Raw genomic sequence first — 13972 nt, forward strand, 5'->3', positions numbered from 1 at the left:
GTTTTGTTGTTGTTGTTGTTGTTGTTGTTTTGGCCAGGGACGGTGGCTCACACCTGTAATCCCAGCTACTAGGGAGGTTTTTTTTGAGACAGAGCCTCACTCTGTCACCTAGGATGGAGTGCAGTGGCACAATCTCAGCTCACTGCAACCTTGGCCTTCTGGGTTCAAGCGATTCTCCTGCTTCAACCTCCTGAGTAGCTGGGATTACAGGCATGCACCATGACGCCCGAATAATTTTTTGAATTTTTAGTAGAGATGCGGTTTCACCATGTTGGCCAGGCTGGTCTCGAACTCCTGACCTCAGGTGATCCTTCTGCTTGGCCTCCCAAAGTGCTAGGATTACAGGTGTGAGCCACCACGCCCAGCCAAGTATTCGGTACTTTTGTCCCCACTTCACATTGAGGAAACTGGGCCTCGGGGACAGGAAGTGACATGCCCAGGTCACACACCGAGGAGGAAAAGAGGTCAGATTTGGAGCCCTGGAGAAAGCCTGGGCCCCTGCCCTTTCCACAAGCAAGATGGCTAGGAAGTGGGGAGTCCAGGGGGCCACAGCTGAGGCTGCAACAGATTCGGGACCTGAGGAAGATACTGACCCTGCGGCAGCCTCCCTGCCATCACCCGGGGGAGCCCTCCAAGCGCTGCTGTTCGAGGCACTGTGGGAGGGCCAGGGAGCGAGGGGCTGCCTTTGGGGGAGTCCCATCACTGTGGGGGAGGGGCGCAGGAGGAATGGGATGGCGGGATTGAGATGCAGGCACCACCCACAAGGCCCCTCCTTTCCTGTCTCTTCTTGCAGCCAAAGCAAAGGTGTCCCCCGCCCCCGCTTCCCTAGGGCAGAGTCACTGGACCCATTTACAGGTAAGCAAAGCAGGGCCCAGAAAGGGCCTTCAGTGAGAGGGGTATGCCAAGATGTACAGGCCTCCAGGCCCACCTGGCAAAGGAGTTCGGCAGCCAATGGTGGTGATGTGAGAGTCTCCCTTCGGGGTTCCAGTCCTGGTTCCATTGCTGTGTGGCCCCGGACTGGTCTGTAACCTCTCTGTTTCTTGTCTTCAAAATAAGGAATAATAATAGCACCTACCGCAGCTGGCTTTTGTGGGACTAAACGAATGCTGCCCACAAAGAGCTTCAAACTGGGCCTGGCTCAGTAGGGGCTCAATAATATTAGCTGATGTCATTATTATTATTATCACTATAATTATTACTATTTCAATCAGCAGCATCGTGCAGCCAGCACCCTTCCTCTGGCACCCCAGGCATAAGCAAGCCTGCCCAGGTGGCTCTTCAGTCCTCAGGGCTTCTCTGGGGCTTTCCTGGGGACTGTCTGCAGAGCTTGGGGGAAGGAGGGGGGGGCTCGTTATTCTAACCCCCAGACACCATCTCCAGTAATAATGTCAGTGCCTCTGCCCCAGGCGGTAATTGAGCCAAGAGAAGGTTAATTTAATCAGGGATTGGGCTGGGACGGCAGGAGGCAGAGGATTGGGTTAACCTTCTAGACTATTAACACAGCTCCTGAAGAGGGCTGACTTGCTAAGAAGGCTCAGGCTTCGAGGCAATCCTACTTCTCGGCCATCCACTCCACACAGCACACGCCACAACACGGGGTGGGTGGGGGCACCAAGAGAGAGGAGCTTGGCCCCCAGGCACTGTGGCTGGAGCAGGTGAGGGTAAGCAGCGACGTGTGCCTCCCAGCCCCGCACCCGGTTGTCACACTTTCACAGTCACTCATCACACCCGCAAGGGAAGCTGCCAACGCCCTCTTAACGAGACAGGAGAGGCTGACCCCTGTCACACACAGCCAGGACGCAGATGCAGCAGGGGTGTCACTGGAACCCAGTTCTGCTGCCAAAAACAGGCATCCTACAAGACCTCAGGGAACACTGAGGAACAGGCATGGAGCCCTCAGTGACCGCCCCAGACATGACCCTCTGGAGAAGGCTTGCTGGGTGTGCCCGTTTCTATCACCCTGACTATTTCTGGAGCTTGTGGGTAAAAGAGCAAGAGAGCACTGACCTGGGAGTCAAGAGCAGCCTCTCCTCGAGCCAGAGACCTCTTGGCCTTGGGCTCATCACCTGGCACCCCACCCCCAATTCCTCATAGCTTCATATCTCTCCATGAAATGAAGGTACCCCTTGAGAAAGGGCTGGCTAATCAAATGTGTCTCTCTGCAGCCACTGAAGGGGCAGGGTAGGGGGTGGGAATTCACATTAAATCAACAGAGAGCTTATTCCAGAACTCAGTTTACTCATCTGTCAAATACCCACATAATAGCAGCCAACTCACCCACCTCAAAGGACTGTCGTGGAAACCCAAGGAAAGAAAAGAAAGTCCTTTGCAAAGTTAGACTTAAACCAAAACAGGAAAGCAGCTACTCTGGGCTGGGGGGATAGGAGGTGAGAGGACAGAGCTCACGTGAGCTGAGCCCCCACCATATGCCAGGCACCAGCACCCGTCCCCCACAAGGCCCATGGTCTCCTTAACCCCCATTCACCTCTCTAACCCCCTACTCCATGTTACAGAGGAGACACTGAGGATCAGAGAGGCGACGTGAATGCTTAAATCACAAAACACAGAAAGTAGCAAAATAGGATTCGAACCAATGGTTTCAGGCTCCCTGGCTATGGCCATTTTCTATTGTCACATGCACCGACACACTCACATACACACTCACTCATTAAAGCACATGCACCCAGAGGTGGTGGGCTGGCTGGTATGAAGAGGAAAACAGGGACTGAGGAGGTCAGATGGGGGTGCTGTAGCACGTCGGGGCAGGTGAGATGCACTATTCAGGGGGCAGGACTTAAGGAAAGGGGTCCCATGCCCACTCAGGACACTGGGAAAGGGGGCCTCTTGCGAGGGACCACGCATCCTAAGGCTCCATCCCTCTCCCCTTCCCACGCCTTTATACACAGGGGACATAACCACACCCGGCTACACACACTTCCCTAACATCACACTCACACACTCCGGCTGGGGAGAGTGACCCCGACAAAACTGTCCTGCTGATGTCACCTGCGGCCTGGAGCTTATGTCACACCTGAGGTTCTCACTGACGTCACATACATACTTTTTCCTGATGTCCCCACAATTAACCCTCTTTCTTCCTGCCTAGGGGTTGATGGCCCAGAGGTACCCACCTCCCCACCCACACAGCTGCAGGGCCCCCGGCTCATCAGGACAGCACCTGCCTGTGCACCCCTCTCACGGGACACACATTTGCACACATGTGAATACCCACATGCTTTGCTGATGGCCCAGACGTGACACGTCCCACAGGTGTCCACGGGCCACGAGAAGAGGGGTGTCAGCCATGCACATACACATACACACACGCACACACTCCCAGTCCCGTCTTGTGATGCAGCTTGCATATTAAAACGCCCCTCAGTAACTGCGCCGGGCAGTCCATGCCCCACAGCTTCCACCACATTCCTCCAGGTGCTGCCAGCACCCCCCTCCCTCCAGCTTTCTGCCTCTGACAGCCTGGCCTGCTGACAGCAACAGCCGCAGCCCAAACACACACACACACTCCAGCCCAACACCTGTGTCTCAGCAAGGGACCAAGGCAGTGCCCTCCACCCAAAGCTGCTGGGTGGGAGGAGTCCAGGGGGAAGGGGCATAGCACAGAGCCCTGAGCTGCAGAAAGTGCAGAGTACCACGTTCCTCCCCACCTGAGTGCACGGTCAGCACCACTGTCCCCTCGTCTCCCTCCTTGGGCACACCTGACACACCACAGCCTAGTGGCCTCTGTTTTGGACACAAGTTCCCCAAATGTGCATGCGAACACACACACACACACACACACACACACCAGCTTTCTTCCCTCCAAACATTGCGAGGAAATCCTGCCTGGCCACTGACAGTGTGCGTGTGTGCGCTTGTGTGTGTACAGACAGAGAGCAGGGTCCACCCCTTGTCCACACACACACGCACACACCACACACACACAGCACGCACAATCCTCCCCACATGCACACGGCGCCCCACCGGCCAACACACCCACCCGCTCCCCCTCCCCTGACAGCTGCTGGAGCCCACACATGCACACACACACACACGCTGGCACACACACACACACGCTGGCACACACACACACATGGCAATGGCCCCGGCCCTGCCAGAGCTGCAGTCTCTGTGATTTATGCCGCCTCCCGGGGCTGTCTCCCTCCTTGTCCCTGGCCAGCGCCTCTGCAAGGGTCCCCACCCCCCAATTCTGGTCTTACCAACCCCACCGCCGTCAAGCCCCACCCTGGCCCCCCTTTCCCTAGAAGACATCCACCCTGTCAACCCTTCTTACCAGCTACAGGATGAATGCCTTGACCCGACAGCACCCCGTGAAAGAGGGGGGGGTTAGGGCCCCGATTAGAAAAGATGAGGGCAGAGAGGTGCAATGTGGCACCGGCTGGCACAGCATCCACCATCGAGCCTCTGCACCACCCCCAGAAACGCTCACCTCACCGACCGTCCTCGGTGTCCTCCCACCGCCTACGCCCACCGCCACCACCACCTCCCTCGCGCAGGGTGGTCCCCCGGGGGTCTCACGGGGATCCCCAGACCCAGGAGACACTGGGGGTGGCTCTTCCCGTCTCATCCCCCCCTTCCGTGCCTCTCTCCAAGCCCCACCCCCACTGACGGAGGGGGTACCCTCCGGCTCCAGCCCTGACTCCCACCGTCTCCCCGGTCGCGGCGCTCGGATCCGGAGGAATTCACTTACCCCAGCCCCAGCCGGGATCCGGGCCAAGCACCGCCTCCGGGAAGCGAAGCGGCCGCCGCGGGGCCTGCGCGTGTGAGTGTGAGTGTGTGTGTGAATGTGAGTGTGAGCGCGGGTGTGAGTGCGGGGTGCGTGGCGCGTGGCCGTGGGGTGGCCCGCGTGTGTCTGTGTGTGTGTCTGGGAGCGCGCGTGTGCGCGCAGACGCCGCCGCCCCCTCCTCCCCGCCGCCGCGCCTCTGCCTCTGCCTCGGCGGGGAGGGCGCCCGGGAGGGGCCAAGCGGCGCGCGTCAGGGACCGCGGCAGGCCGTGTCCGTCTGTCCGTCCGCCCGCCCGCCCGCTCCCGGCGCCCTCAGCAGGCCTTTCCGCAGCAAGCCCGCTCCCGCCCCCGAGCCGGCCGCACGCTCCACGGACACACGCGCGCTCGCAGACACACGCCCGCGGGGCGGGGGCCGCGCCTGGCGCCGCCGCTGCAGCTGCAGCGCCGGGGGAGGCGGCGGAGCGGAGCCCCGAGCCCCGGCCGGGCGCACCCAGTCCCCGCCCCGGCCCCCTGCGCTGCCCACCCCGTGGGGGTCCGGGTCCGGCCTCCTCCAGCGCATTCAACAGCTGGGGGCAAACTTGCGGCGTGGCCGCCCGAGGTGCGCCTGGACTCGCCCTCCCCCTGGACTCCGCCTCCGCGGATGGGCCCCTTCTCCGCCTTGTACCTCCATGACCCGCAGCCTGCGCCCTGCTGGTTGGTCCCGCGTTCAACCGCTGGCGACTGGGGAAGTGCGGCTGCTGCGTTCCCATTTTACAGGCCAGACAACTGAGGTTCGAAGAGGAGTGATTCCCCCAAGGTTACACAGGGAGCCTGCAGACAGTATTAGACTTTACGATCCCCTACCTTGTGCCAGGGCGCTCGCTGCCTTTCCCCACCCCTCCAGGAGTAGGTCCAAGAGATACTGGGCTCATCTGCAGCCTAGAGAAGCTTCATTGGCCGTCCAGAGGCCCAGTTCCCCACCCCTTACCCCAAAGCCCCCTGCCACCTGCAAAGGGGTGTATGCTGGGGGGAGGAGGAGGTGGTGGAATATGCAAGAAGCTCTGGCACCCGGGGCCTATACCTTGGTGCTTGCTCAGGCAAGCACCTCCTCCCGAGGCCCTGCGAGCTGCATGTCGGAGGCCTGCCGCCAGCAGGCCCTGTACTTCTCCATCGCTTTTATAGGACCGCATGCACCGGTGCCTGTTCTCAGGTGTTGCACATCAGAAGTGAAATCCAGGCTTCAGGAACTCCCCGTCGGAGCATCTCATGCAGGTCTGGAATAAGGAGACTCCCCAGAAGAAGCCACTGCCTGAGCTGAATCTTGATGGATGAGTAGGAGTTGGCCAGCTGAAGAAGGAGGAGAAGGGTGTCCCGGACTGTGGGAACAGCATGTGCAAAGGCACAGAGGCATGAAACAGCTTTGTATGTGTGTACAGGGAACTCCACCATTAGTAGAGCAGAAAGAAGGTCTGTCCAGAAATTCCTTCCTCCTGTCAACTAAGACCAGGGAACGGCCCAGGATGGGGCTGGGAGGGCAACCAAGCACTGGGTCACAGGCCACTGGTTGTTCCGGGTTATGGAGAAGGACTATTGGGCGCTCCCCATCTGCACCCCAGGCTCCCTGGCACACTCCTACCCATCCTTCAAGGTCCCTCGCTGCAAACCCAAACAAGCTATATGCTGTCTCTGCCCTTTAAACGGAGCCCTCCTACAGGGCAGGGGCGGTATCCAACACATGGTTTGTAACCCCCGCAAGGCTGGGCAAGAAGCAGGGTCCCCGCTCTGAGACCCTGCCGGAAGAGCCCCTCAGGCGGAACATAATGGCCTCTGCGCCCTCTGGCGGATCCCTCTAGAAACGAGCGTGCTCCCCAATCCAACAGCCCCCCTGTGGCTCTCAGGCCCAGACACTTTCTGAGATGGGCACTGGCAGATGCCACCTAATCCGCTCCTGCCCAGGGAACCCAACGTGATGACCCCAACGAATACCAGGCAGCAAGTGGCAAAACAACCTTTTGCGGCTCCGTTTCCGAGACGTTTCCAGTCATCTTCCAGAGTGCAAGTCACAACCCTCTCTGAGCCTGTTTACTCCTTTGTGAAAGGAATACAGCAAAAGCAGCCAGTCCCCCCAGCACAGTGCCGGCTGCTCCCTTCTCCCTGGAGACCTCCAGGTCTGGCTGGATTTGCTCAGAGTTGGTTTGAAGCTCTAAAACAGTCTAAGAATCTCCCTTTGGAGACTTTGCTTTTACTGAGCAGATGTGCATTGACAAGAGTTTCAGCTCTTAGCTCACTTTCTGCCACCATATAGAAGACGGAGTTGGCCTGGCCTGAGGGTCATAGTGGACCACACCATCTAGACACTCGATCGGGATTTCTCTAGACCATAGTGGAAAGGATACACGTCTGCACTGTCAAAGACAGTAGCCACTAACTGCATGTGGCTATTGAGTGATTGGAATTGTGGCTAGTGTGGCTGAGGAACTAAATTTTTAATTTTTATTTTTATTACTTTAAATTTAAATAGCCATAATCCCAAAGTGCTGGGATTATAGGCATGAGCCACCGCACCCTACCAAAAATCCAAACTCTAACTTGCCCAAATAAGGCCCATTGCAGTTGGTCCTTATTTACTTCTCCAGCATCTTCAATATCACCCCACAAATGTTACCACCAATATCTGCCCTTTCCAGACTATGCCACGAATCTCTCACTACATCATCTTCACACCTTTGTGCTTTTGATCCTGTTCCATTGATGTGGGAAGCCTCTCCTCCTCTCGGATCTCTTCCCTACCTGTCTACTTTCTACCTATCCTCAGGTACTGCTTGAAGGCCACCTCCTCGGTGAAGCCTCCCCGGACCACTCCTAAGCTGAGCTGGCTGAGCTACTTCCTTCTCCACTGGCTCCCAGAACACTCTGGGGAGGTCTCAATGACAGCACACATCACATCATGTCATTATTCATTCTCTATGTGCCCATCTCCCCCAACTTATTCTTCACTTGGTCACCTCTATCAAGTAGCAACCATGTATCAGGGGCTCACTCAGGGCCACGCACTGTGCAGGGTCATTTTCACACATTATTCTTATTAATAAGCCACAAATCTAGACATGAGGAGGTTCTCTTCCAGGCGCACAGCATCCACACCCCTTCCTACCAGCACCCCAATTTCTCCTCTCCCCACCACCATGTACGGTCTTGGAGGAATGTGAATCCAGGTACCTCTTCCTGCCCTTAGGTGGGCTAATTGCACTGTGGGTGGAGTGATGCGTGGGTAGGAAAATTAGCCAGAGCAGAACCATCCCCGAAATGTCAGTGCCAGGTGACATGGGTGGGCTGGGCTCCTGCCCTGCATCCCAGAACCTCATCTGCTCGGCCATCTCCCAGAGGTGCACAGGAGCTGTCCGTGGCTGACAGCTCACCAGAAAGTGCCCTTTATCTTCAAGGTGAACAAGCGTAGCCCACATCCAAATGACCCCACTGCCCCGGCTATGTCACCAGAAGGACATTTTTTCCAGAAAGTCCTCCTTTTTTCAAGGCTTGGAGAACAGAGGAGGAAGAGTGAGAGGAACACAGAAATGCTAAAAGCTTCGCACGTTGTTTAAGGTGAATAACAAGATTTACCCTTTGTACTTACGTGACATTTTTTTCACTTGGTCTCTGTGGCATTTTGAGTTGATGCTAAGAAAATTAGGTTAAGTGATTCTTTCAGAGAAACACACACACACACACACACACACCAGAGCCTGTGCGGGGTGTCACATTCCTCCTTTGGATCCAGACCTAAAATCACATTTCTGTTGTGCCTCCAGTGCTGGAACTGAGGACATCAGCTCATTGAGGACAGGAGCCAGTGGTGAGACACAGCCTGGAAGAAAAAGATGGGCCTGGAAGGAAAAGCATGGTCCTTGCCCACGGTGGAACCATCCCAAGTGGACTAGGAAGAGATGGGGGCTGAGCTGCCTTCTGGGGAAGGTGGGCCCTCTTATCTAGGAGTCTTGTTTTTCTGGTTACTGCAACAGGTCAGGGCAAGCAAGGGTGAAGGTAGTTGTCAGATGCTGGGGCTTAGGGGAGAATGAGTAGGAGAGAGAAGAGACCACAGGTCAGGAGGAAGGTGAGGTGGAGGGAAGCCCCTCCCCTCACCCCAGGAAGCCTAGTTGCGAAGAACACATGTATTTCTGGAAAGGATTTTGACATTCTTTTGCTGTGGTGTGTACAGTATGAGCTCCCTCCCCCTACTTCAGTCTCCCTACCACCTCCTTCCCCCCACTGCCTTCAGAAAAGTCTGCATGTTTCTCCTATGAGTCATTTATTGCTTTGTAATGAATTACCTCAAAACTCAGTGGCTTAAATTTGCAAAAAGACATGCCTATTATTTCACAGTTTCTGTGGTCAGGCATTTGGGAGAGGGTGATTCAGCCTTGGAATGTCTCATAAGCTTGCAGTCAAGATGTTTGGCTGGGGTTCCACCTATCTGAAAGCTGGATTGGGGCTGGTGGATCTGCTTCTGAGATGCTTCGCTCACATGGCTGGCAGGTTGGTGCTGGCTGTTGGTGGGAGGCCTCTGTGTCTTGTCACATGGACCTCTCCATAGGACTGTTTGAGTGTCCTCACACTCAAATGGCGGCTGCTTTCTCCAGAGTGAGAACAAGTAGGAAGCCTGTGTCTCTTATGACCTGTCCTCAGAAGTAACACTCATTTTTGCTTTCCTGTTGGTTCCACGGATCTGACCCGTTCATTGTAGTGAGGGACCACACAGGGGGTGGAGCCCAGGAGGGAGGTACCATCAAGAGCCAGTAGATTTGAGATCAATCAGTTATATTTAGGGAAGTTGAGGAAGTTCTGTGTTCTGCATGCAGACTAGCAAAGATGAAAACAGATCTAGACAAGTGGCGGCCAACACAGGGTGGCCTGATTCCTTAGGAGTCCGTGATTCTGAGAGCCTATGGTCTTCATTGTTTATGGACCAAGGGCAGCTCAAGGCTCATGATGCATGAAAAATGTGCATAAGGACCCTAGGGCTGGACAAGAGTCAAGGGTGGCCAAGGGTGTGGCCCCAATGAGGGGGTGCCTGTGAGGACCAGAGGCCAGGGTCACACTCTGGGAGATACTTTGAAGTGTCCGGGTGGATCCCCGTTGGTCCAGAGACCCAGTTATGGGAGAGACCCCAGAGAACCCTTTGAGAGGTGTTGATGGCACCCTGCTTGCCTGGCTTGGGGCTGAGATAACAGGATGGTGAGGTTTGCCAGGTTGCCTCCCCACCAGTCTTGGTAGAGCAGCCCCAGAGTGTGCTGTCAGACAGGGAGGGGACAAGAGGACAATAGGGGATAACCCTTTTGACATACCTGCTGCCTCCACTAGAAGGTGAGCCATTTTCAGCCAATTCAACCATCTAATCCAGATCTGTGCCAGTCACAGCAGGTGCTTGGAGAGGGTCCTGGTGAACTGCCCCACCCAATGGTGCAAGGGCCAGACTGAGAGTGTCCACCCTTCCCCCAACCCCGAGGCCTGCTCCAACAGAAGTGGGATCTGCTGAGTGTGTACAGCCCAATGGCAGACTGCCTACCCCCCAGCTCTCTGAACCAGGAGACTCCTCTGAGACAACCCCAGGGAGAGCTGGAGGAGGAGGGAGGAAGGCTCAGGTCTCTGCATCTGCCTGACTTATCCTGTCCCCTAGCCAGAGGCCACTGCACCCCGCACTGTTGTGTGGCTGCCATTTGGATCTGAGTACCCTTGCAGGGAGCTCTGGAATTCTGCCGTCCTGGGATTCTGCGGGAGCCACAGTAGAGGGAGTGGAGTGAGCCTCAGCTGGCTCAGCGGCCACGAGGTCAACCCGGCAGCCTGCATTATTAAACCATCTATCTGGCTCCATCCAGGGAGATGCTGGGGGTGGGGGCATGCTGCTGCCTGGGTCCAGAACTGGGGCAGCTGGCAGCTCCTGGGAGCTAGAGGTCACCGGCCTCATGGCTGGGCTTGTCACTGCTGACCTGCTGCCGGCTCCGAGGTTCCAGATGCTGCAGGGGCTGGAAAGGAGCTGACTGGCTGGTTTCTTCATGTTCTTTTTTTTCTGCTCAGAAGCTCCTAGTCTCTGACTCCATAGGGTAAAGTGCCAGCTCCTTACACCGGCATCTGGAGTTTTCTGCAGCCTGGCCACACTCTTCCTAAAATCGTAAGAGCTCAAAAAGGAGGTGTTTACTCTCCTTCAGGCCTGGTGCCATGTGCTCTACATGAATTAAAGTTTCTGTGAATAATGACAACAATCTACGAGATACTTCTGTTATTCTCATTTGACGGCGGAGGCTCAGAGAGGCTAAGCAATTTAACCAGGATCACACAGTGAAGAAGAGGCGATGATTCCCCCAGGCTTTCCTGCTGATGCAGCCAGGCTGTGGCCACGAGACACTGGGGATATTTTAGGCTCAAAGCCCCATTCTTAGCCCCACGATCACTTGTCACTTCCCAGAGTCGTGCCTTTCCTGAGGTTCTCTCAGTGTAGAATCTGGGGGACTGATGGTCCCTGGGGAGGGGAGTGCATAGTATATATTCCCAAGACTCCATGCGGAAGGGATGGTTTGTTTGGCTGCTACCAAGTTACTCAGGCCCAAATCCCAGATGCTACCTGGATGCCATCTGGATGCCACCTGGGCTCCTGTCAGCTCTGCCTGCTAAACCAAGGCCTTCCTCTCTCCCTCGCTGCCACAAAGGCAAAGACAGGTGGGTCCCATTCACCTCCGTGTGCTCAGGGTCTGGCATGCAGACGGCACTCCAAAAATATTTGCTAAGGAAAATGATCAAGTGTATGCCTGAATGAACAAATGAAGGAAGAAAAGAGAAAAGGGAGTGGCCAGCGTGAGGAGAGGAAACGGATAGGTGAGCAGGAAGGTCGGTGAATTCAGCTCTGCCCTGGGGGCCGGGGGTGGGCACTGGGCAAAGGAAATCTTCACACAAGAAGAGACGCTCCAGGAACCTGCCTGACAGGTGGGAGGAGCACACAGGCAGGGCGCCTGGAAGGGGCAAGGTATGGAGGAAGCTTTGGGAGGGGGCAGTGAGAGCGGGCCAGAGAAGAGGCCTTGGTCTCACTGAGATCCTTCTGGTAGTTCTGACTGGTTTCTCCAAAATCTCCCCATTTTCTCTCATCTCCTGCTTTCCATCTGCCCTCATGCTTGGAGGTCATGGAACTCCAGCTCACACAGCCCATCACAACTCATTCTCAGAGCAAGCACTGGCACAGCCTTGGCATCTGACACCTAGCTGTGCCTTGGTTCTGCCAGGTCTGGCCAGGGCAGTAATAGGGACTTCCCCTCTCGTCCGCCATAGACCCAGCTCTGGTCACAGCCAAGACCCCAGCTCCCCACATCCAGGAGCTGGAGGAGGCTGGAGCGGGGCCTGGAGATGGGAAGAGATTTGTGAACCAAGCGGGCTCCTTTGAAGCAGGACCTCTCCTTCCTACCAGGGGCTGAGTAGGACCAGGAGGGGAGCCTGTGTCAGGGCCATAACCATGCAGACTGGAGTTCGGGGCAGTTCCCAGACTCCTTGGAGAGGATAACAAGACCCCTCACCATGTAGGGGTGGCTCCCCTGTGCCAGGTTGTAGATATGCCACTATGTCCTCATGACAACCTGAGAGCGTGTCATCAGTCCCCAGGACTCATTGGTTGTAAGTGACAGAAACCCAACTTAAACCAGTTTGAACTGGATTACACTCAAAGGTGATATATTGATTCCCATAACAGGGCAGGGTGCCTTGAGGAAGACTGGGAAGGAGGAGGAGGCCATCTTGAATGCCATCAACATCCTCTCTTTGTGCTTTAGTTCTCTCTGGCCCACTGTCCCTGTTGCAGGAGAACCGGGAGCCTCCACAGGCCCACACTTACGTCCTGACAGATTCATGGCCAGAGTGGGAAGAGCTTCTCTTCCCATTCCAAGCTGAACAATTCTAGGAAAGGACTCTGATTGGCCCAGCATGGGTCACATGCTTATCCCTTGGACGAATTGCTGTGGCCAGGGTGACCCAGCCTGGGTCAGGTACCCCCGCCCTTGTAACCAGGGAGAGGACCTGTCAGCAGAGGAACTGGGAGGGACCCTGGCCAGACAACAGCAATAGCAGCAGTGCAGGGACTTTTTAAAAAAACATGTTTTATTTGGGAATAATTCTGGATTTATGGAACCAATGCAAAGATAGCACAGGAGAGTTCCTAGATACCCTTCACCCAGCTTCCCCTGAAGCCAGCATCTTACATAACCATGGTACCTTTGTCAAAATTAAGAAATTAGCATTGGCGCATTACCATTAACTAAACTCCAGCCTTCATCCAGATTTACCTGTTTTTCCACGGATTCTTTTTCTGTTCCCAGATTCTATCTGGGACACGACATCGTATTTAACCATCATGTCTCCTTAGTCCTCTAGCCTGGGACAGTTTATTGTACTACGCTTGCTTTGCTTGACCTTGACAGTTTTGAAGGGCCAGATATGTTGTAGACTGTTCCTCAATTTGGGTTTGTCTGATGCTTGCCTTTTTTTTTTTTTTAAGACAGAGTTTCATTCTTGTCACCCATGCTGGAGTGCAAGGGCACAATCTCGGCTCACTGCAACCTCCACCTCCTGGGTTCAAGCGATTCTCCTGCCTCACCCTCCCAAGTAGCTGGGACTACAGGCGTGCGCCACCATGCCCAGCTAATTTTTGTATTTTTAAGAGAGACGGAGTTTCTCTATGTTGGCCAGGCTGGTCTCGAACTCCTGACCTCAGGTGATCCGCCCACCTCGACCTCCCAAAGTGCTGTGATTACAGTTGTGAGCCACCACGCCTGGCCTGTCTGATGCCTTCTTATCATTAATATGGGTCACGGTGGGGGAGAACAGCCCAGAGGTATAGTACATTGTCACTGCTGCGTGTCGGGGGTACAGGATGCATCGCTGGTGAAACTAACCCTGGTCACTTGGTTAGGGTGGGGCTTCCTTCACTTAACAGATAGCCTTAAACTGAGGCCTGGAGAGGTGAAGCTGCTTGCACTGGGGTGATGGTAGAGCAGGAGGTGAACCAGGCCCATCTGACTCCCATCATCCCACAATTCATTTTAGGCAGGGAAACTGAGGCAGAAGCCCAGCTCTAAGAGTTAGAAGGTGAAAAAAAGCTGTACCATGGAGTCTGTATTTGGTATGCAGCAAGAGAACTGAGCCCAAGACTTCTTTTTTGGGAGGTGAGTCCCCATCAGAATGGGCCTGGGGGCCTGGAAGTCATGGTAGATGCCAGAC

At 55.5% G+C, this 13972-nt stretch overlaps 1 protein-coding gene across 2 annotated transcripts in view; it reads right to left on the bottom strand.

The window, feature by feature from the left end:
* ELFN2 (extracellular leucine rich repeat and fibronectin type III domain containing 2) overlaps window positions 1-4917 on the bottom strand; it is a 59191-nt gene extending 54274 nt beyond the window's left edge. For both annotated transcript variants that reach the window (XM_030915768.1, XM_030915767.1), the window contains exon 1: window positions 4709-4917. The gene's annotated coding sequence lies outside the window, so the exon portion shown is untranslated. The remainder of the gene's footprint in view (window positions 1-4708) is intronic.
* Window positions 4918-13972: the final 9055 nt, after the last annotated feature.

The sequence above is a fragment of the Rhinopithecus roxellana genome, chromosome 13 (genome assembly GCF_007565055.1).
Source record: "Rhinopithecus roxellana isolate Shanxi Qingling chromosome 13, ASM756505v1, whole genome shotgun sequence".
Lineage (NCBI taxonomy): Eukaryota > Metazoa > Chordata > Mammalia > Primates > Cercopithecidae > Rhinopithecus > Rhinopithecus roxellana.